The sequence below is a fragment of the Lichenostomus cassidix genome, chromosome Z (genome assembly GCF_008360975.1).
Source record: "Lichenostomus cassidix isolate B80296 chromosome Z, HeHo_3.0, whole genome shotgun sequence".
NCBI classification, from domain to species: Eukaryota; Metazoa; Chordata; class Aves; order Passeriformes; family Meliphagidae; genus Lichenostomus; species Lichenostomus cassidix.
Window position 1 is genome coordinate 57,413,389 of NC_139511.1, and position 21,103 is coordinate 57,434,491.

The following is a 21,103-nucleotide window of genomic DNA, read 5'->3' on the forward strand; positions in this document are numbered from 1 at the left end:
TTCTGCAACAAAGGGGCTTCATGTCTTAATATTAACACTCATATTAACATTTTTCCTTCCTTGGTGGGAAATAGGACGCAAACCTATCTCAGTCCCCTGCACCAATATAGTAACTCACTCAGCAAGGCATCCTTTCAGGGCATTGGAGACAGGTTTGAATCCTTGTTCCATTGGATTGCTATTCAAGGCACACTTTCTCCTGCTGCCATTGATTCATACTGTATAACTAACTAAAAGTTCACTGGACTAGAAAGATGAGTTTTGCTCTGGGCAGTAAATCACTCAGAGAAGGAGGTTTTTCCCTCTTGATGTGAAGTGAAGCTCTTCACAACAGCCCATCTGCAATTCCATGTCAGGGCTTGTACATGTGCTCTCTCCACCATTCTTCTCTAGAAACTCATCCCAGGAGCCAAGGAACCTTCATTGTTGCAGCTCATGCTGCATCAGATCTCCTGCTATTTTTGATTTCAACAAAGACACATTTCCAGCAAGTAACTGTTTCAATACAAGGCTGCTAAGCAGTTAGAGAAGTGCTGGCCAGGACGCTGATGAGCTCTGACAGGCACTGTTTCAAAAAGAATGATGGCAGGTTTTAATGACAGAAATCTGGATGGAGATTTCATAGTGTTACTGCTATTTATAGCCCTTAACCAATAAGGCCTTTAAACGTAGCAGTAGCCTACGATTAAGTGGGATTATTTACTTGCTTTCATTTCTGAATATCTCCAAGCTCTTTGGTAAATCAAGGCTGTGGGGAAAAAGCAGTGAACAGTACATCTGTAAGCCCACAAATGTGGACACTGTAAGATATAGATATATCTGTCCTCCTAATCATCCATGGATGTTATGCTGCATTATATAACATGTTACAGTCTGAATGCACCTGCAGCAATGTAGCAGTGATGTTAAGCATATGCTTAATTTTAAACATTTGGATAACATTTGCTAGCAGGTAATGTTAAGCATATGCTTAATTTCAAACATTAATTAAAATTTGCGTAATATTTGCTAACAGCAATTGCTCTTTCTGTATTTTTGTGATTTTTTTTTTTAATATAGCTGCTAGAGGTACCAGGAGATTATTTTAAAATGGGCTTGAATTCAGCCTCATTCTGTAGAGTTCTTCAGCATGGGCTAAATATATGCCAAATAGTTTTTCCTGGTGGAATATTTTCCATAATTGACAAGTTCCACTAAACAAGGAAAATGCTAGCCTGTGTCACAGAGATTGGTAAACTCTTGTTGACTTTTTAATGGCCTGATGCTGTCAGTGTTTCAGTAACCCTGGATTTTTAAGAAGGCCTCAAAACAGTTGTATCCAGTCCATAGAGTTCTGCATCTCATAGTACCAGAGAAATAAAAGCTGTCTATAAAATTACAAATTTTGGAAAAAAGTGATCAGGACACATGATTTTGTAATTTTATGTATAAAGAAGTATGTATTTTTTATGTTTTGCATATAGAATAATCATAAATAGATATGGGATCTTTGAGCCAACACTCTAATTTTTTGCTAATAGAGACTTATATCAACATTATTTTTCTGACATCAATATCAGGATAAGTTCTAGACTTATTTAATTGGTTTCTCCTTAGAAGTATTAGTTACAAAATAGATGTCTCCCAGTTCTCTGGAAGTTTTCTGGGGCTCTAGAGTGTATTAAATATAAGCAGTGTTGATGCACAAGCTTTTTTTAAATGTTCAGATACAAGTTATCTTGATTTACTGATTTTTTAATGACTTTCTAATAGTTTTGGGGGGTTCTTATCCTTTAATAATTTTGCAGTTAATAATTTCATTGTTATGAATAATTTAAATATATATATATTAACCAGCTGTAATATTCCATCATTATTGTCTGGTTCAATTCACAATTTTATGTGTTACTTTTTCTCTGGAATATCTGCTGCTACATGCATCAGGTTATCTGTTGCATTCTTTTCTTTCCTTTATTAGTCTTTTACTTCATCTGGCTTTCTCTTTATACTAATTTTTACCGAGTTGCCATGTTTCTTTTTATTTTGCTTTGATTTTTTTTTAATGTCTTGCACTTCACTTTGGTGAAGCTGGTTTTTAATCAATGCAAACATTGGTTCTGATTATAGGTTGTTGTTTTGTAGCCTTAATTATGTTTTTATACCTATATTTATAAATATATGTTGATATAAGTCTCTATTAGCAAAAAATTAGAATGCTGGCTCAAAAAACCCTCAAGACAATAATAGTACATGCGCTTTCTCTCTCTCTTATTTGGTACTTTGACAACTGTACCTGGACTCCTCTGTCCCCTCCTGGTTTTCCCAACCCAGGAAAGAAACTGGTGTGTGATGTTTATGCCCTGAGCCTCTGGGAGCCCTGAGCCTGAGTGCTGCTGGTTGAGGGGGTGGTGAGACCCTGGAGCAGGTTGCCCAGAGAAGCTGTGGATGTTCCATGCCAGGAAGTCTCAAGGCCAGGCTGGACAGGACTTTGAGCAACCTGGTCTAGAGGAAGATGTCCCTGTTCATGACAGAGGGTTTGGACTAGGTGACTCTCCAAGGTCTCTTCCAACCCAAATCACTTTCTGAGTCTATGAGAGTTCTTAGTAGAAATGTTCCCATAAAAATACATTTAATTTTGTTCTAGATTATATTTGTATTTCAACATCAATAGCTTATCAATACATTAAATAGATTAAACACTCTACTCAATATGCCACAAATGCAATTCCACGTGAGTGTTTACCAGCTGAATTTACCTACACTGCAGCCTGTGACACTTTAGGATACGATCAATGGCTTTAAAAAAATGTAATACGATTGAAAACAAAATTTGCAATTTACATAAAGACTTAGAAGTGGAAGAGGGATGGGCTGTAGATACACAGTGCTCTGGAGGTCTCTGTGGCATTGGCAGTGGACAAGCAATGTGTGCTGCAGAAATGCCAACTCCAAGATCATGCTCTGGGCTCAAACGCAAACTAGGCTAATAGACAGGAGAGCAAACCCTAGGAAAAGAAGACGTAAAAAGTGTGGTAGATAATCAGGTACAACATAAGAGGACACATGAGTCCTTCAGTCAAGGCCACAGGTCTTGGGGCTACAGCAAAATCTTCCTCCCTGGGGAGTGAGGCCTCCCTGTCCTCTTCCAGCACATGGAAACAACTTCACTGTGTGCAGAGGAAGACACTGTCTAGAGGCCACTCATGAGGGTTTGAAAAAGTCACAGGAAGAGGTACCACATTGTCATCTGCTATCACTAGGCAGGCTGCTTCTGTCCATATCAGGAACACACGCATCTCTTTTTGGTGTGTTTGGGTAGCCCACACACTCTAAGTGATGCTGAAGCAGTGAAGTTGTTGCAGAAAGAAAGCCCACGTGGGTTGGAATCAGCAACTAGAAGCCATAGGGTTCCTTGGCTCAGCAGATGCAGCTGTTTGAGTATGCCCAATCCCTTCTGGGAATGGGACAGCTCAGAGCATGTCTCCATTAGAATGCTCCTATCCTGGGAAGGAAACAGGGATCCATGCTTTGGAAAGACCCTGGAAGAAGCTGAGGTGAAAGCTGAAGAAATATTGATTAGGTAATAATTCTGTAGTCCAGACATTACCAGGGTGAATTTGTATAGCTACCTGGTTGGAGACGGCTATATGTGTGGACTGCTGTTTGCACAAGGCTCTTCGGAAAAAATGATATATTTATGAATATGTATTTCCTACCACAGGTCTGAACAAGTCCAGGGAATATAACCACCTAAGAGTTTGAAACTGCCATGCATCGTGTCAGAGATGATGCTGTGCCCAGTGTGCACTTGGTACACCTTGTCCCCCTGCTTCTCAAACCACCACCCACACCCTTCTCTCTATGGGTTGAAAGAGTGGTGTGTTTACTGGCAGGACTCCAGCTGTGTGCACTGAATTCTGCTGAAAATCCAGCTCTGCACATGCAAATGGGACATGGCCATCCAGCTCTTGGTGATGTGCCACCGAGGTCCTCCGGCTGTGCCAAAGATACCCCAGCACCCTAAACCATGCTGCATCCTACTGGGCCACCAGAACTTGAAGGGCAGGCTTTGTTTTTGGGTTTTGCCTTGTGAATAGTAATTTGTTCTGTGGTGACTTCCAGCTGTTTCCCAAGGGGCTGGCATGTGACAACATGGTGTCTCCAGTCAGTCTGAGGTCTCCCAAACCTCCAGCCATGACAAGGGAATATTTATATCTCACATGTACAGCATGCCAACATTTTCTATCTTGGCTCCTTTTCACACTCAAAAGTGCTCTGTATCCACTGATTCTTTCCAGGGGTAGGGCAATAGGAACTGACATGAAGTCAGTCGGATGTCCTTTCATGTCAAGCATCCTGCCTCTGAGAGAGGCTAGGGGTAAGTATTGCAAAGGAGGAAGGAAGAAACCTTGCAAATGTAAAAACCTTGTGAATGTAAAACACATTAGCCACCCCTTATAGTTGTATTCTTAGCTGATGATTTGTGCCACGAATCTTGGTAGTTTGCCTCCCTTCATATGTTTGTTCCCAGATAATTCAGACACTAAATTCCTGCTAGCTCTGGAGTGCAATACTACTGTCAATTTCACAGCATAACACTAAGGAAAAGGACAATTTCTTACATTTAAAATTGGTTGCCCTTCCATTTCTTCAGTTTGACTTCCATTGTAAAAGGTGTCAGCAGGCAGCTATTTATAAACATTTAGTTTCTTGCCTTTGAATTAACTCTCTGTAGTCTTTCAGACAAGTCTCCCACAACTTAAATTTCCACTTCTCTTTGAAGGTTTCTTTTCATTTCAATATAGTGTATCTTCTTTCTAACTATTATTTCTGATTAATTAGATATTAATTTAAATGCTGTTTCAGCGTATCCATTATTGTATTAAGCATATTGTCCTCATGATTACAGTACATACCCCATAACCAAGACTTAAGGCAATATGAAACTATCCAAGATCAACTACTCCCTCCTGCTGAAATTTATTAAAATAATTTGCTCATTCCAAATATCTGTTTCAAAAAGTAGTTGATAAATAAAATAATTTTTAATAAGATTTCCATGTGCAGCTATGGAAGTGTCTTCACAAGACATATTTCAGTGTATTTTCCCAGTGTGTGCAGAAACATAAAAATGTGCTCTATTGTTTACCCCCATTCCTGAAATTCATCTTTGAAACTGATCTTAACCAAAGCTTTAGTTCACTGAATGAAGAATAGGACACTTCTGTATGGATTCACAAGGCAGTTTCTGTGGAGGGAGACAACACCCTTCCTTCAAGTGATATTATTAAAGCTCATTAAACTTTCAGCAGTACAATGGTACTTATTATGAGGAAACATAGAATCATGGAATGGTTTGAATTTGGAAGGGACTTTAAAGATCATATAGTTCCACCCCTCTGCCATGGGCAGGGACACTTTCCACTAGACCAGGTTGCTCCAGAAGTTGAAGTAAATATTTGAGCTCCTCTTCCTTGGAGTTTCCAGGCAATGTGTCCTGGATTGGTTTTAATAGTGAGCTGCTACTGCACCTAAGCTACCACTGCAGCATGGTCAGAAATGACACAGTCTGTATTAAACATATTGTGTTCCAATTTCTTCATTGGGAGTATACCACTGTACCTTTCACAAAAGGTGTAAAAGGATGAAGAAGAAGATTTTTAGTTTGTGTTTTTAATGTGACACATGAGAAATGAACCGTTGGAAGATCTTAAGCATTGCATATGTTCTCAATTCTTATGAAATCAAGCTACATTTCAAGTACAGTTTGTTAGAAAGAGAACAATGAGATAGATATTTTGAAAAGCATTGACATTATGGGGTATAACATTAACATTATCCCATACTCCACTATTGTACTCAAATCTTAACAATTAGTTTTGGTTATCAAATAATGGGCCAAGTTGCCTTCTCTTTGTTTTCAGTAATGTTATTGGCATTAACATATAACATATAACAATGTGCATCAGAGACGCCAAAGACAATAAGATATGCTAAATACATCAATGCAGAGGACACTTCACAGTAGTAACAGGATTTCACACAACAGATCTATCTCTTATACAGGCTATTTTTAAGAAGGATTTCCAACTCACTCATCAGAGCTACCTGTAATATGAGTTTCTGCCTTGATGATGATACTGAAGAACAGAGAGGAATAGATGTAAAGCAGTTCAAACTGAAATGGATTTTTTCAGTTTTTCTGAAAAAATAATCATTAAAAAATACTTTTTTTTAACTGATATATTTAATTTTACTTCAAGATGCATATTTATTCACTGATCATTTCTTTAGTGCTTAGATCTATTTTAAAAGTCTTTTCTAAATAAAGAGTGGAAAAGCCAAGCTCCTATGATTTTAAGAATGAGCACTTGACTTTTTCAGAATGAACTATGGCATTCAAAATCTCAGAACACCTTAACTTCTCATATAATTGCCTTCTGTTTTCTAAACAAAGCTGATTCGTGAATCCAGTCAAAATTTGTGAATTGTTTCTTACTGCTACTAACGCTTTCAGAGAATTTATTGTTAACAGGAACCATTTCACTCTCTCATTCTCCAACACTAGAAGCAATTTTTGAAGCCTTTCATCTTTCACCCAATTACATGCTTGTGTATTCTTTCCCTCCTAGCCTCCTAAGTTCCCGAATTCTTCCTTACGTAGCCTGCAAAATATTCATTTCCTTTTGAGAACATGGAAGCCTTAATCACTGTGGGTTGCGCAATAAAGACCTCCAGGAAAAGCGTTATTTCACCAGAAGGACCCACAGCTCTTAGGCAACACTGTCAGATCTCCACACTTGGCAAAGCTCCTGGTGTGCCTCCCCAAAATGCACCCCAGGGAGTTGTGCTGAGCGGAGCCACAGCCACCTTGGATGTGCACTCGCACTGGTGCCATGTGAGGGACACAGAGGGTGCAGTTGTGGACAGGGCAGGGGAAATGAGGGTCAGCAGCACACAGAGCAGAGAACTCAACGACTGGCAAACAGGGAGGACCTGGCTGGGTTGGTGAAATCTCCAGAAGCTTGGATGAAAAGAGATCACTCCAATTAACCCTCTCAACTACATTTAATTTTGACACATAATGTAACATATCAGTGAAGTGCAGAGCTAGCTGACAAAGGGGGATCATTTCTAGAGTAGCTCCAATTGTATGTCGGGTGATTATGTGCCTCAAGAGTCACCTACAAGGAGAAGTTATATGGCTACCAACATATCTAGACGTGTTCCTTTGAGGGTATATAAGTCCTCAGGGTAAAAGGTACTGTGTATGCAACAAAATTGAGGCACTCTATTCTAGAAATGCCAGAGCACTTAATGGCCTAATTAATCTAAAATTTTTGGGCCCTTTGAATAGCTGAATAGTGACTTGTTAATACTCTTGATGACTCCACATCGCTCACTGGCCACATAACTCTTGGGAGAGTGTGGTTCATCCCCTGAAACATGTGGTTCTAGCCCTCGTGAGGAAGGTCCCCAGCAGCAATCTGATGCTGCAGAGGATCAGGTACATACTAGAGATGCCAACCACAGAATGAAAGACATTGCTGTCTTTCAAGTTCAGGCCCATGTAGCACACATCTCCCTGAGCCCCTGGAAGGCAAATATATGAGCTAATGTCAGCAACAACACGCATGCTCACAGCAACACAGTCCAGGCAGCATCGTGTTTATGAAAGATATTTGTTTAAGAACTGCTGACAATTTTTTTCTCTAACAAGCTCAGTGCTTGGTTTGGCAGCCAACCCTCCTTTCAGTCCTGGCCTCAGACTCAGCAATCTTTCCCACCTTGGCAGCGAAGCCCAGGGATAGGGGCAGGCACCCCAGTGCTGTGCCCACTGCCAGCAGCACCTGTGCCATGGGCAGCCCTACAGCCCCAGCTGCCAGCATGGGATCCTTCCCAGGCCTTATATGGAGATAACACACACCGACCTTGCGCAACTTGCTTTTTCTCGAAACAAGGAATAAATGGTGCTGGCACAGAGAGGTGGCTGCTGGAGCTCGAGTCTAACACACAGGCATGCATGCAGGAGTGCTTTTTGTCTCTGCACCCTTTGGTGCAGCATTCTGCTGTGTACATGAGCACTGGCCCTTGCTGTGTTCTCCGGATCTCCAGGTTCAGCCATTTTGCTGTGCTCACCCCTCACTGATTTTGCCCCTGCATTCTCAGCCCCATCCTGTCCTGCTGACGATCTAGCTCTGCTGAGTGCCTGGCAGGAGTGCAATGAATTTCTCAGGTGTGTCACTTATGCTTGTTCCCTCTCCTGCATCTAGCTCCTCTCTTCACTTGCGCCTCTTCTGTTTTAAATCTTTTCCCACCTCAACCATCCTCAAACACCTTTCCTTTTCTTCTGTCCTTTAAACTGATTTCCTTGCCAGAATCTTAAAACACAGACACATAAACTTTGCACCATGTATGCCATGTGCCTGATGACTTTCCTTTCTAATTATGTCTTGAGAACATACCTTTTTTCTTCCTCTCTGTCTTTCAGCCAGGTGAGCAAGTGCATTCTTTAGGAAGGGCCATATTGCCTCTCTGTTCTGACTGCAAGTCATGAGTGACTTCACCAGCAAAAGGCAAAGGCATACTCCAGCTGCAGAACATGCCATTAAATAGTAAAGTAATATTTGTATAAAGAAGCTTTCTCTTCACAAATATGCAAGCCTGTTTGGCTCTGGTTTCTTTCTTTCCTTGCTTTTGTATGCCCTGCTCCCACAAAGGAAGCCACTTTCATGCACACTCTTCTGACCACATCACCAATCAGTCTTAAACATGAGGAAGTTACTGTTCCTCCTTTTTCCCATCCTTTTGTTTTCTGAACCTTGTACCCCTTCATTAGCCCTCCCCAGCTGAAATATTGCTGTTGCTGCACCTCAACTCAAATGGCTGAGAGCAGATCTCACAAGAATGTGTTTCTATATATCTGCCCAAAATTAAGTTATTCATTAATCCAGGCTGCTGTTGAAGGAGGTATGGCAAACTTTCTTTGTCATAACCACTTTTCAGATACACAGTGTGAAGCACCGACAGCCATTACTGTGAATAGCTCCCAATCCCTCAGGCTGGATCCTTGAGCAGTTTGCTCTTCGAGTAGTCAGGGAGCACCTAATCCCTGCAGGATTCACAGTGCTTGTGGGTCATCCCAGGCACAATGTGAAGGGCAGAGACTTCCACACAGGTCCTTCATCTTCAGATCTGTAAATCAAAATCCTTTCTAGACAGGATCATATTTCACACTTCTCTTCCCTGAATTCAGGAAACAGAGATTCATTCTGGAGGCTTGCATTATTTTTGAGAAGAAGAAGGAACCTTGCTTTGTCATGTGGGGAATGAGCATGGCCCATTTCAGCACATTCCTTTGGTTCTAATCTGTCTATGGACAGACAAAAGGAAAAAAAAGAGCATTATTTCAAAATAATATTTACAGATTAAATTATCTCCAAGCAGCAGTGTCAGCCTTAGGGAAATTGGAGAGGGAATTTCAGGGACAGTTTGTCTGTCGTAAGTGCTGTTCTCTGTGCACTTGCATCCGCACTGCAAAAATAAAAATGTGAATTCCAGCTTCTCTCTGAAATTGGATCTTTTATTTGCTCTGCTTATATTTGAGAACAGTGAAACAGGATCTGAAACGAATTTATACTTCTCCACACCACTACAGGGTACTTCCAGGCAAATGCCCTAGCCCACAGTGTGGAGTGAAGGCAGTACCATCCTAACATCTGAGTTGTTCAGGACAGGTGATCTGTACTAACAGACTAAGCAGAGCCAGACACAGATCTGAGCAACAGCTTGCATAATGTTTATCAAGCAGCAGAGACCTGCCAAAGCATTTGCTGCTGAGTGTCCAGACTGCAGCAGGTGAGGTGGAGGAGCAGCTCAGCCCACAGCCGGCCACTTTCCCAGGGAACAGCTTGAGGTGAGCAGGGTGCAGCCACGAATGCATGTAGGATGTGCCATGCTAGCTGCCTCGAGGGCTAGAGAAACCATTTTCTTCCCTAGAATAGATGTAGCCTCTCAGTTTGTTTTAGGTGTGCCCTGGTATGCATGAAAAATAAAGCTCTTCAGGGGATTTAGGCATAGGGGCACTTAATTTCTGAATCCTAAAGCGCCACAGGCAAGGAGATGGGTACCTAGATAGTGACACCAGCCAAGAGAGAGGTGCCATAGGGCATGCAAGATAGCACAGCTTCTGTTGCCTAAGGATATTTTTGCCAGAAACTGTAAGTGCTTTTGGTATTTCAAGCGCCTCAACAGGTTAGACAGGTTTTTTTTAAAACTGTTTTCTTGCAAAATAGTCACCTGAAACCAGTGTATGAAGCACTGGAGCTCCTCAGCACTATTTTGAGTCTAGTTTGAGATCTTTGTTTAATGGGTTGATCCACTCACTTAGATCTAGCAAGAGCTTCTGCTTGCAGCATGTGCTGGCCTGACACGTAGGCAGTTTGTCTCCCGTGGTGGCATTAAACTGGCACCTGTTCTGTTTTGCAAGGCGTAAGGGAATCAGAAGAGAGGGTCTGCATGCTCCAGAAACAGTGAGTGGGATTTCCCAAAGTGGTCAGGGCAAGTTTTGCAGCAGCTGTGAGCCTCTGGTCCACCCCCTCTCTGCATGACTGTGCCTGTTTGTAGGACAGAGGTCAGCAGGCATCCCTACTGGCAGATTCGTAAAGCAATTGCTGCTACTGTGGTTTACACCACTGTGTTCTGTTGCTAGGACTGGATTAGGCTCATCACTCTTCACAAGGGGTGATCTAAATAACTCTCAGGAAACTTGTTAGCTTTCATAATGACTTAGTGTTTTACCTATGAGCAGACTTTTTCACTGCAGCTGATTTTTGACCTATACAGTTATTATGATTCCTGGAGTCTATTGGCTGATAGGTTTGAGCATTGTCAACACCCATTTCTGACTTTATGATGTGTAGTTGTTTCAAATACACTATTATATGTCATGATAATTTTGTTCAGATAATTTTCCCCCACAGTTTACTTCAAGAAAATTGAAACTAAGAGTCATGCCTCAGTTAGGAGGAATGTTTAAAATCTCATTGAGTGAAACTCAGAAGAATCCCTCACTATCTTAAGCAGAAATCAGCAGAAAGGGGTAGCCCTGTCTTAGAGACAGAAACAGAGATGGAGAAAAGCGCCCACTTATGCTAACAGAAATTATTCCACTGCCTGAAGGGGGACTGAGATCAGCAACTAGACGAGAGATAACACAACTTTTAGTTTTAGGTTTTCTAATAGCACTTTTCAAATAACAGCACAGCTATGAATTTAAAGTATTCTCTATCTTTCTGTTGAGCAACCCTGGTAAAAACCAAACAGGAGAACTTTCTATGTTGATAATGGCCTTGTGTGTAAGTGCAGAGAACAAACCTTCTCTATATATTCAGGCTGCAGCCATTTAGTCACAGGGAAAAGGAGGAGACACACTGGATTATCCAGGGGAAGCCAAAAGAATTGAAGTTTATATTTGTAAACAACTAATAAATTAAATATTTAGTAATTTAAATACTTTGCCTTGAGCCTGTCATGGACAGCATCTCTCACATATGCAAAAATTGGTTATGGAAAATGCTTTGATATAATCTGACACCATGTCAGAGCATATCAGTGGTTCAAAGAAAACTCCTTTTTCAGAGAAGCAAATTATCAGGTTCCTACTCCAGACACGTGTCTATCCTACTCATGTCAGAGAAGTGTTGTAAGGTTAGAGTTGCCACTGTGTTTTATGTACAACATAGCAGTTTTGCGTTCATTTTGCATTCCCAAACATCCAAATCCAAATGAGATTGCACAGCATGGGACAAATTATTCACTGAATATATTCAATGTACCTCTACCTTATTCATCTCAAAGTGAAGAAGTCTACACAGGGTTAAAACCTGTTCCACCTCCTTAAACAATGCTAATTTTCTTGCGGGATAGAGGAAACTGCGGTGTGTCAATGCAAACCTAACTATGCATTTCAGTACAGACATGCATGAGCAATCAGGAGTGTGATGAATGATCTGTGGAGATGTTTTGCCCAAGTACAGCCTTTCATTTAGATATTGGATAATATATCAGGTGCCATATAAATGTTTTTCCTTTGGAAAAAGAAGTGTTATAAGAGTCAAGATAAAAGATATTGTTTTATGTAGGGGCCAAGGGGAGATAAGTAATCCTCTCTAAACAAACTGAAACAATAATGTAGCAGGTGAAAGATGATGCACAGAAATGGTTCAATGAAATCTTATTTAGTTGCATAATATTGCAGAAATAACAGAATTATGTATTATTTATTAAAAGAAGCCGAATCCTTCACCCCACAGATCTCTGGAGAGTTGTTGGTAATAAGTCCAATATTCTCTCCATAGCAAAGTTCTGTTTCATTATTAATGTCCAGTCTCATGAATTTACCACCTCTGTATGTGCGCGCAGCACAACAGCATTTAGGAGGTTACTTTGTTATCCACAGAATCCCAGAACCATGAGCCTGCAAGGAGCCTGGCAGATCACCTCCTCTCTCTGCCTGCCAGAAACGTCTCAACATTGTCAGAAGTTCAAGTGTCTTCAGCAGTGGCAGAAAAATTGGCTTAAAATGGCTGTGCTACACCATCTGCGATTGACTGCAAAGTGGTTTTATTTTCCCTTACCTTGGTTAGACAGCTGTAACAGCTAAAACATCCGAAAAGGAGAGCAGGTTTGCAGGAAGCACAAGCAGCAAACTCAAAAGATTCTTATATACTACAAATCAGGGCATATTGAGCTGCCACCTCTTGTGGGTGCCTCTAGGGCCGTGCACGGGTGCTCACTGCAGCAACAGGGTTACAGGAGAAAACACGGTCAGGAGAAGGGTTTTGGACCAGTCTTATGGTTAGTTTCACTTAGGGCAAAATGTTTGCACCTCCTGACTGGCACTCCTCCGGTCAGCTCTCTGGCTTACATGTGGGATGGGCTTGTACCAAAGGCGAATTTTGCACATCCACAAGTAGCAAACCACTTGAAAACACTGTTGTGCTGTTCCCCCTATCCTTCTGAGATCTTTGATCGGCAGCAGCATCCGAGGTAAAGCGCTGGCGGAGCAGAGGCTGTCCTTGAGGGCAGACCTCGCACTCATGTGCTGTTCCGCTGCGGCGTGGGGAGGCTCAAGCTCCAGCCCGCACGGATTTCAGCAGCTCTATATGCCAGCGGCGAAAAACAGCGACTCCTCTGTCCCAGAGCTGTCCTTCCAAGGGGAATCTCCAGCGTGTCCTCTGCAGGGTACACACATTTTGTGCAGACACAGAGCCAGCTGCAGTTTACTGCGTGGCTAAAGAGAGAGCAGCCTGGAGAAAACAGGTTCCATAGGCTGGGATTGAATGCTCCAGGCAACTTGGGTTTGAGAAACTGCCTGCAAAAGAATAAGCTGATTTGAAAAGACATTATTGACTCAGCTGCAACATTCAGAAGGTCTTCAGCAGAGGCAGGGCGGCATTTAGCCTTAATATGGTATCCAAAAACAGCTTGCTCCGTTGTTTTCTCTAGGTGTGTCTTTCTTCATTGTTACCAGGGAAGGGCTGGGGGAGATCAATATCCGCTTGTCTAGCACTAGCTGCTCAGCATGGAAATGTGATAATTTCACTTTGGATGTTATAAGCTGCTCTGTACCTACCACATTCAGGTTGCAACATCAGCACTGCAGTCAGACTGTATATTTTTGGAAAAGACCCTGATTCTCTAGTGCCTCACCAGTTGTAAAATCAGTGCAAAACAGGAATCAGATTCCGCCATTTAGATGCTCTACACAATGTGTGAAGGGGAAAGGCAAGCAGATGGTTTTAGATGGATTTTAGGGCAGCTGCATGCAGGCAGAAACCACAGTAGCACTACAAGGGGGAAAGGGCTGTACTGACAAACTCACTGCCTCTGCTGCCTCCAGCTCCAGCACTGCCATGCTATATCACTGTGGTTTTATAAAGCAAAGTGCACACAATGGGAGCAATAAGACATCCCCAGTTTATGGAAATGAGGCAAGACTCAGAAATTTATCTTGGGGTCCCATTTTCATGATGTCAAGCATCACCTGCTGGTGCTGAAGATGCACTGGGTTTTGTGCTCTTTGTGTGCACACAGGGCCAGATAAGCAGGAGTCCTGATGAAATGGAAGAAATTTTCTTCCCTGCCCAGCCCTGGCATCCAGCCTTAGGGCTCACGGGGCACCTGATAACCCCACATCAGCCCCACCAGGATGCAGAACTAGAGGAGCCTTCCCACCTCCAGAAATGTGGGCTTCTTGCTGCAGTAACCTATATAGAAATGAATGATGTTATTAAAAAAATACTGTTTTCGGATGAGTGCTGTCACAGCTCCCAGACAGAACTTTTACAAGGAAGGTGTACCAGGCTGAGCTCATGAGGCAAATGTGTGAGCAGGGGAGAGGCTGCAGTTGTGAGAGTAAGAGATGAGCTGCAAGATTTTGCTATCTGGGAACGGAGATAGAAGCCCAGCCACCTAAATGCCCTAAGAGAGACTGGAAAAGGTTAAAGATGTAGGTAGCTCTAAATGGAAGCCAGCCTTAATTCAGGGACAATCTATATTTAAAATTCATTGGAACAAAGTTACATTAATGAAAATTAGCTTAAACATTCAGTGGCTGTGGAAGCTCTGGTCACTTATGGTAGGAGAGATTTGTGATTAAGTGTACAAACAGTAACGGATTACTTTAACTCTGTTTACATCTGTGTTTCTTTAAGATTAAAATATGATGAAAACAGAATGAAAATAGTCCTTATTCTTAACATGGCAATGGGCTTTAATTTAAAGAACTTTTATTCTGATGAGCAAATTAAGGACATGTGAAGTGCATAATGTTTGATTCATAATCAGTCAAAAAGTTGTATTCAGTGAGGTGCCATCAATAATTTGACATTCTGTTGATGCCTACCGTGATCTGTACCTGAATACTCTCTATGTACAATATTTTAACCATAATTTTGATAAGGGAGTAAAGAGTGCACCTGCAAAATTGGCTGAAAAAGGTTGCCTGGTTTTTGGAAGACAGGATAAAAAATAATAAAAAAAGACAGAAGACCTTTCTAGACTGAAAACAGGACTAAAATTGAACAAATGGCATTTAATAAAGACAGCTGTGACTTACTATGAGGCAGAGGTCAGTGTACAACACAAAGTGAGTAGGCAGTGGTCCTGCTGTAGTGGAGGCAAGAGCAAAAGGCTGTGACAAAAATGGCAACAGTTATGCTGTTAAATATCAGGGCTACCATGTGAAAATCGTGGGAGGCAATTCTGCTGTATTTGCTTGGGTAAGGCTTTTCAACTTAAGGGAATTCTCTACACTTGGACTCAGCACTGAAAGTTATAAACAAATGCAGGAAAGTCCAAAGAAGTTCAGAGAGCAAAAAGAGAAAATGCAGCTTGTGAGGAGCTGGATTTTTTCTGACTCAAAAACAGAGTACTGGAAAGGGACATACTAGCTATAACTGGAACATAATCCAAGAATAAACTTCTTGCCAAATTCAGTAAGAGTGGGATAAGACATAATTAAGTTAACTAAAGGTCTGCATGGTTAGATAAAAGGAAAAGTTTTCTAACTCCAGAGGTAGTTGCTACAGTTGCTTAGGATCATTGTGGCAGCAGTCTCTACCCTATGGCTATGTCCCTGTCCACGTACAAATACTGTCTGGGATGCTGTGGTTATGTGTGATATGGCTTTATGTCCCTCTAATTATGTGGGAATGTAGAGCTTTCTAGCTCTACTTTTCTAACTGTTGCTGTGTAAAACCTCCCCTGCTATGTGATCTAAATCCTACTATACCTTTTAATTAGAAAGTTTCCTTTCTGCATATATGCAACCATTTAAAAAAAAGTTGATACTAACAATGACAATTTTTAGGATAAAGATAACACCTTTTATACACTGCTTTAAAAACTCCTCAAAAAGCTGAAGTTATTATGGTTCTTATTGATGGAGCAGAGGCACAGGAAGGTTATGGGATTGCTGAGTGTTAGTAAAGTTCCCTGGTAGAAAACCAGGCACATAACCTAGGAGACATGTCTCCCAGCCCTTTCCCTGGCTACCAGACCACATTATTTATTTGGCAAATTATGCTGATGAGGATGAAGTACCTAATTCACAGCTCAGTCATAGATTGTTTTTCTAGTAACATGGAGAAACCATAATTCTCTGAATGTAGAGAAGTCCTAGCTGACGGCGGTCCAAAGTAAAATCCATTCCACAAATCCCTCATAGAATGCAGGTTAATACAACCTGAAAATTGAGGCCATGATGTTAAAGCATAATTAACTCCTTTTTCTCTGATGAAAACCATGCTGTTCTGATTGTGAAACTGCCTATGATTTGACTTGGAAAAGTAAGAATACTTGATGTCAACAGAAACTAATATTGTCTAATTAATTAATTTACCTCATGATGCAATATGTAATATAATATGTTTTCTCACAGTATTATGCTTTCACAGAGCTGCCATTCATTGTAAAGGTTACTATCTTTCTCTTTTTTCAGTACAAAAGCTAACTGTAAAACTTGAAAACTTTCTGGGAAATCGCTTGGATACACAAAGAACATACAGGCCTGTTTTTCAATTTTCAGTGCTTTCTGAGATTAATATAAAGGGTTTTTTGTCAGCTTCCCTCAGTTAAATGTGCAGAACCAGGTCCTCCAGGGCTGCGGTTTATTTTGCAACTTTCTCAGCACTTTTATAATTGCAGATGTACATTAAGATAAAGTGTCAGTTCTTTTGCAAGAGTCTGTTACAATTTATAGATTCCTACGTTGCTCAGTTTGCTGCTTTATAAAGAATGCTGCCTGTTCAAGAGCAAACCCAGTGAATGCCATGAAAGCGCTGCTTTTTCAAAGTTTTTGCTGTTTTTTATGGACTGCTGTGTGAACAGCTATGTCCCGCTTTACGTACGAGTAAGGAAGAAATAGCTTGACCATGTTGATTAATTAGTGTTGTGACATTCAGTGGTTGTTTTGGAAAAACTTCTGAAAATCTTACGAAGAGATGAATGGTTTGTCCTGCTGGATCTTCTTCACATATCCAAAACTGAAACTTTGTTTCAGTGACCTTACCATGGCATTTTCCATTCCTTTTCTATTTTTCTCCTTCTTCCATTCTTTCTGTATCAATTTCAAGCAGCCCGTGCTTGACAAGATCAAAAAATAGCTATACAATATACTCCAGGCAAAGTAATTGCAGAGACTTCAAAGAAGATTTCTTCAGTCTTCTAGTTGCAATTAGATGTCCAATGCTCCAGGAAAAATATCTGTAAGGGAAGATGGTTATCCAGTGTGCTATTGAGCAACTTGGTAGTACCTGCCTGCACCTAGGATCCAGCCTTCCCAGAAGTGTCAGAGCAGGCAGTGACAGCTAAACCTAAATGCTTTATTTAGGATAAACAGATTCTGGAATGACTGCACAGCTGTGCTCACACCTCTTACTGGTGTCAACTAGATAATAGGACAGTTAGCAGAAACATTGATCAATATAATAGGGAGCGAAAGAGGAGAAACATCACCATTTATCATGACTCAACAGATTTCAGCGTGTTTATGGCAGCACGAGATGGTGAGCCATGCAGGGATGGCATGTACATGTACTGGAGTGTGCAGGGTAGGTACGTGTGTTTGACACTCAGGAATAGGCCCACAACAGAAGGGCTTTGGCTCTGGGCATAAATATGTCTAAGAAAGAGGTACCACATCTGTGTTCTGTTTAGCTCGGTCAAATAATATCCATAATTTGTCATTCAAGTTATTTGAATATTAGTTTTTCACATTATAGATCCAGCTATAAATTAGTCAAACAACATTTGTTCAATAATTTAAATCCCCTAGTGTTTCAGGATATAGCTGGTTAAATTATTGATGGTTATTTCCACGTTATTCACTCAGCCTTAATAAACCACCGAAGTGTTGGTCTGAGCAAACCTGGTCCCACTGGTATTGTAGCAGTGTACTTACATATGCCTCAGTCCCATGATGCACCTTTCTGATGGTTTTTGGTTCACAACATGCTCATTGGTGGCTCTGTTGCCAAGTGCACTGAGGTCTTAGACTTCATCTTCCCTGATTTGTAAGTAGTGCCTTATGAGCAACCCTGTTCGCTCTGTATTCATTTATGAAAATTTACTTATGATATAAATATTAGCAAGAAATAAATATGTGATACAAGTGTGAAATCACCCACAGTTTACAGAGTCTGAACATGATGATACAGCCTCATCACATGACAATTTAAACTGTGAAACTGCCTGCCACTGCTAAATCAGCTTGGTTTATTTATTTAGGTGAGGTAAAATGTCCCTGTGCTTTCAACAGTCTTCTGTCTGCATCTACCCAGATGCCTTCCTCCTGCAGGACACCCCATTGCTTCCTGCAGCCCCTGCCTTGGGAGGAGCTGGGCTTGCTCAGGGAAAGCCAGGAAGCAGAGGAGAGCACAGGGCCAGGGCCAGGAGCTGTGTCCTGGGTCAGGATGGCCCCAGGGAGGGGGCTGCCAGGTCAGGGCATAGCAAGGGGTCATTCTGGGGCCAAGGAGTTGAAGGACACTGCATACACTTCCCAGCAGATGCACTCCCACTGGCCCTGCTGCTGGCTGTGGGAGGGGGGTCTGCACACAGAGAGGGTGCAGGTAAGTGATCCTGAGGACGGGGAGATGGTTCTGTCAGGCTCACAGAGGCTGGTCTCACTCGCTCCTCCTCAAAGGCTCTTGTTGAGCTTGCTCTCAGCAGATGGGCTGGGCACGCAATGGTTTCACCACGTGTGCCGCCTCTCAGTAGCCAGTTGCGTCTGCTTTTTGGCTGCTGAGCAGCTGCAGGGGGACGTGGTCACAGTTTCCATCGCTGTCTGATCTCTCACAGTTTCTGGAAGTCACTTGGGCAGGAACCCGAACAGGAAATATTTTCTGGAGTGCAAGGTGCTTTTTAGCAGCAAAACTGAAACTGTCAATGTCAAGTCTGAAAAACAGATGGCTGATAAAAGTAAAATACAGTTCATTCAGGAAGCACATAAATTGATGCAGCATGTTAATAACTCAGTGGCTTGGGCGGCTGCACTGTTTCTGACACAGCGAGACCACCCCACTCCTACAGAGCACAAGCTGAGTTGCTGCTTTTGTACACTCCCTCTTGGGACTGGGTCATGTTGCTCCTCTTGGCTTCTTCATCTGTAATCTGCCCATACCTTGGGAGGCCAAGGATCAGCCAGCTCTGGGAAAGGAAGCACTGAGTATTGTAAAGAAAACTGGTTTTGACACAGGGACCTTTATGCAGCCAGCTGTGAGAACGAAACTTCTCTGGCCTGATCATATCACATGTAAGCAGCTGCATAAAAATCAGGGATACTGCCTGGCTACTTGTATGCCTGTGGGCAAGAGTGGACGTGGGGTGCCCTGGAGCAAAATGACCTCTTGGGCCTCTCGCTGGGGTGCAGGGGGTCTCTCAGCCCCTCTGGGGAGGCCAACTCCAGGGTTAGTAGTTCAGGGTGGGACAGTGTTTTGAAATGTTCTCTGAACCCTTGTGCCCTAGAGAATATGGTCCAGCCTCACCAGCAGGCTCATAGCACTGGAAAAGGGAGATGAATCTCACCTCCATGTCAGCCCTGAAGCTGATCTTACCACAAAGCACCTGCACACACTGTGACTCCCTCATCTCTAAGCTCTTGCACAGAGACTTGCTTTTCTGTTTTTTTCAGAAAAAAAACCCAAAAACCCAAACCAACAAAACATGCCCAGTTCTTGACAAAGCAGTTCTTTAAAAAGTGGTTTGTTTTTCAGTTGAAGGGAAAAATTATCTTAGGGGAAATATCACTTCCCAATTTGTTCTGCTAAGCAGCAGAGATGCGCAGAGCACAGCAGAGATCTGCATAGCAGAAATGTGGTCGGCAGCTTCTCCCAGCAAAGTCAAAGCACCAGTAGTTCATATGTGGGAAGCATGCCAGGAAGCCAGAAGTATATTCCCATGTCTGTGTGAAAAATCCTCATATCAAGAGTACTCATTAAAAAACATCTACAGGGTATCACAAATTTGATGCAGCTTATGTAATTAGGAGATGCATGGGTATAAAAATGTCACAGATTTAAAGGATGAGTAATTATCTAAATTCCTGCAAGTAACTGCAAGTCTAAATTCCTCAGCAATCGCTGAGCAGTTGCAGCCTGCTTTGAACATGCCCTGCTCAGGATGATGAAATCAAGGAGGCTTACAGCAACTTCTGCTAAAAAAAAACCAACTCCAAAAGCCCCAAACAAACAAAAAGACCAAACCAAAACAAAAACCTAAAAAAAACCTGAACTTTTTTTCAGAGCTGCAGATGTGAGAAACTACCCCAGTTGTTTGGATCTGCTTTTAGACACAAGTCTTTCTGGGGCTGGGAAGGAACCTGGCCCATTGGGGTTCACTGCTGACACGTGTGCCCTGAGGTCTGCTCTAAGGTTTGGCTCCCGGGCACAGGCAGAGCACAGAGGCAGGGGCTGGTGCTCTGAGCTTCACCTCTCTGCAGGGCGACAGCTCCAGCCCCTCCGCCTGCTTCTCGGGCTTGTTTGATTTGGTTTTGCTAAGCACTGCTGCTTTCAGTTCCTCTACAATAACGGAGCTTGTGTACAGAAAGGTCATCCTCAGGTCAAGCCAGGATCTTTTATCTTTTTTTCAAACCTGGTATGCAGACAAGCCTTATCCTGTAAAGTGAATTTAAGCATTTTGAAAAAGATACTGGAAAATGTTAAAAATAGCTTTTCATACCACAGCTTTCAAATCCCTTCTTTTTCTGTGAGCATCATTAATGTGTTGTAAATGCAGACTGAATGCCCAGCGTCCCTGAAAAGAACACAATAACATAGCACATCTGGATCAGAATGGGTTTATAAAAAACATTATTAAAATGAACTGACAGGATTAACCACTGTAACTGAAGAAAATAAAATCCACATTTTCCCACTGAATGTGAGCTGCATTTTTACCATATAGGGCAGTATGAGTCTCTTTTCAGTTGCTAGCAAGAATCGATCCAAACAATTTTTTTCCCTGATTTTAACATCAAGGCTAATCAGTGTAATCATCTTCTGTGACAACCCAGAGAGCTCTGTGGTGGTGATGGTTGTTGTTTTGCTAAACATCTCCCTGAGAA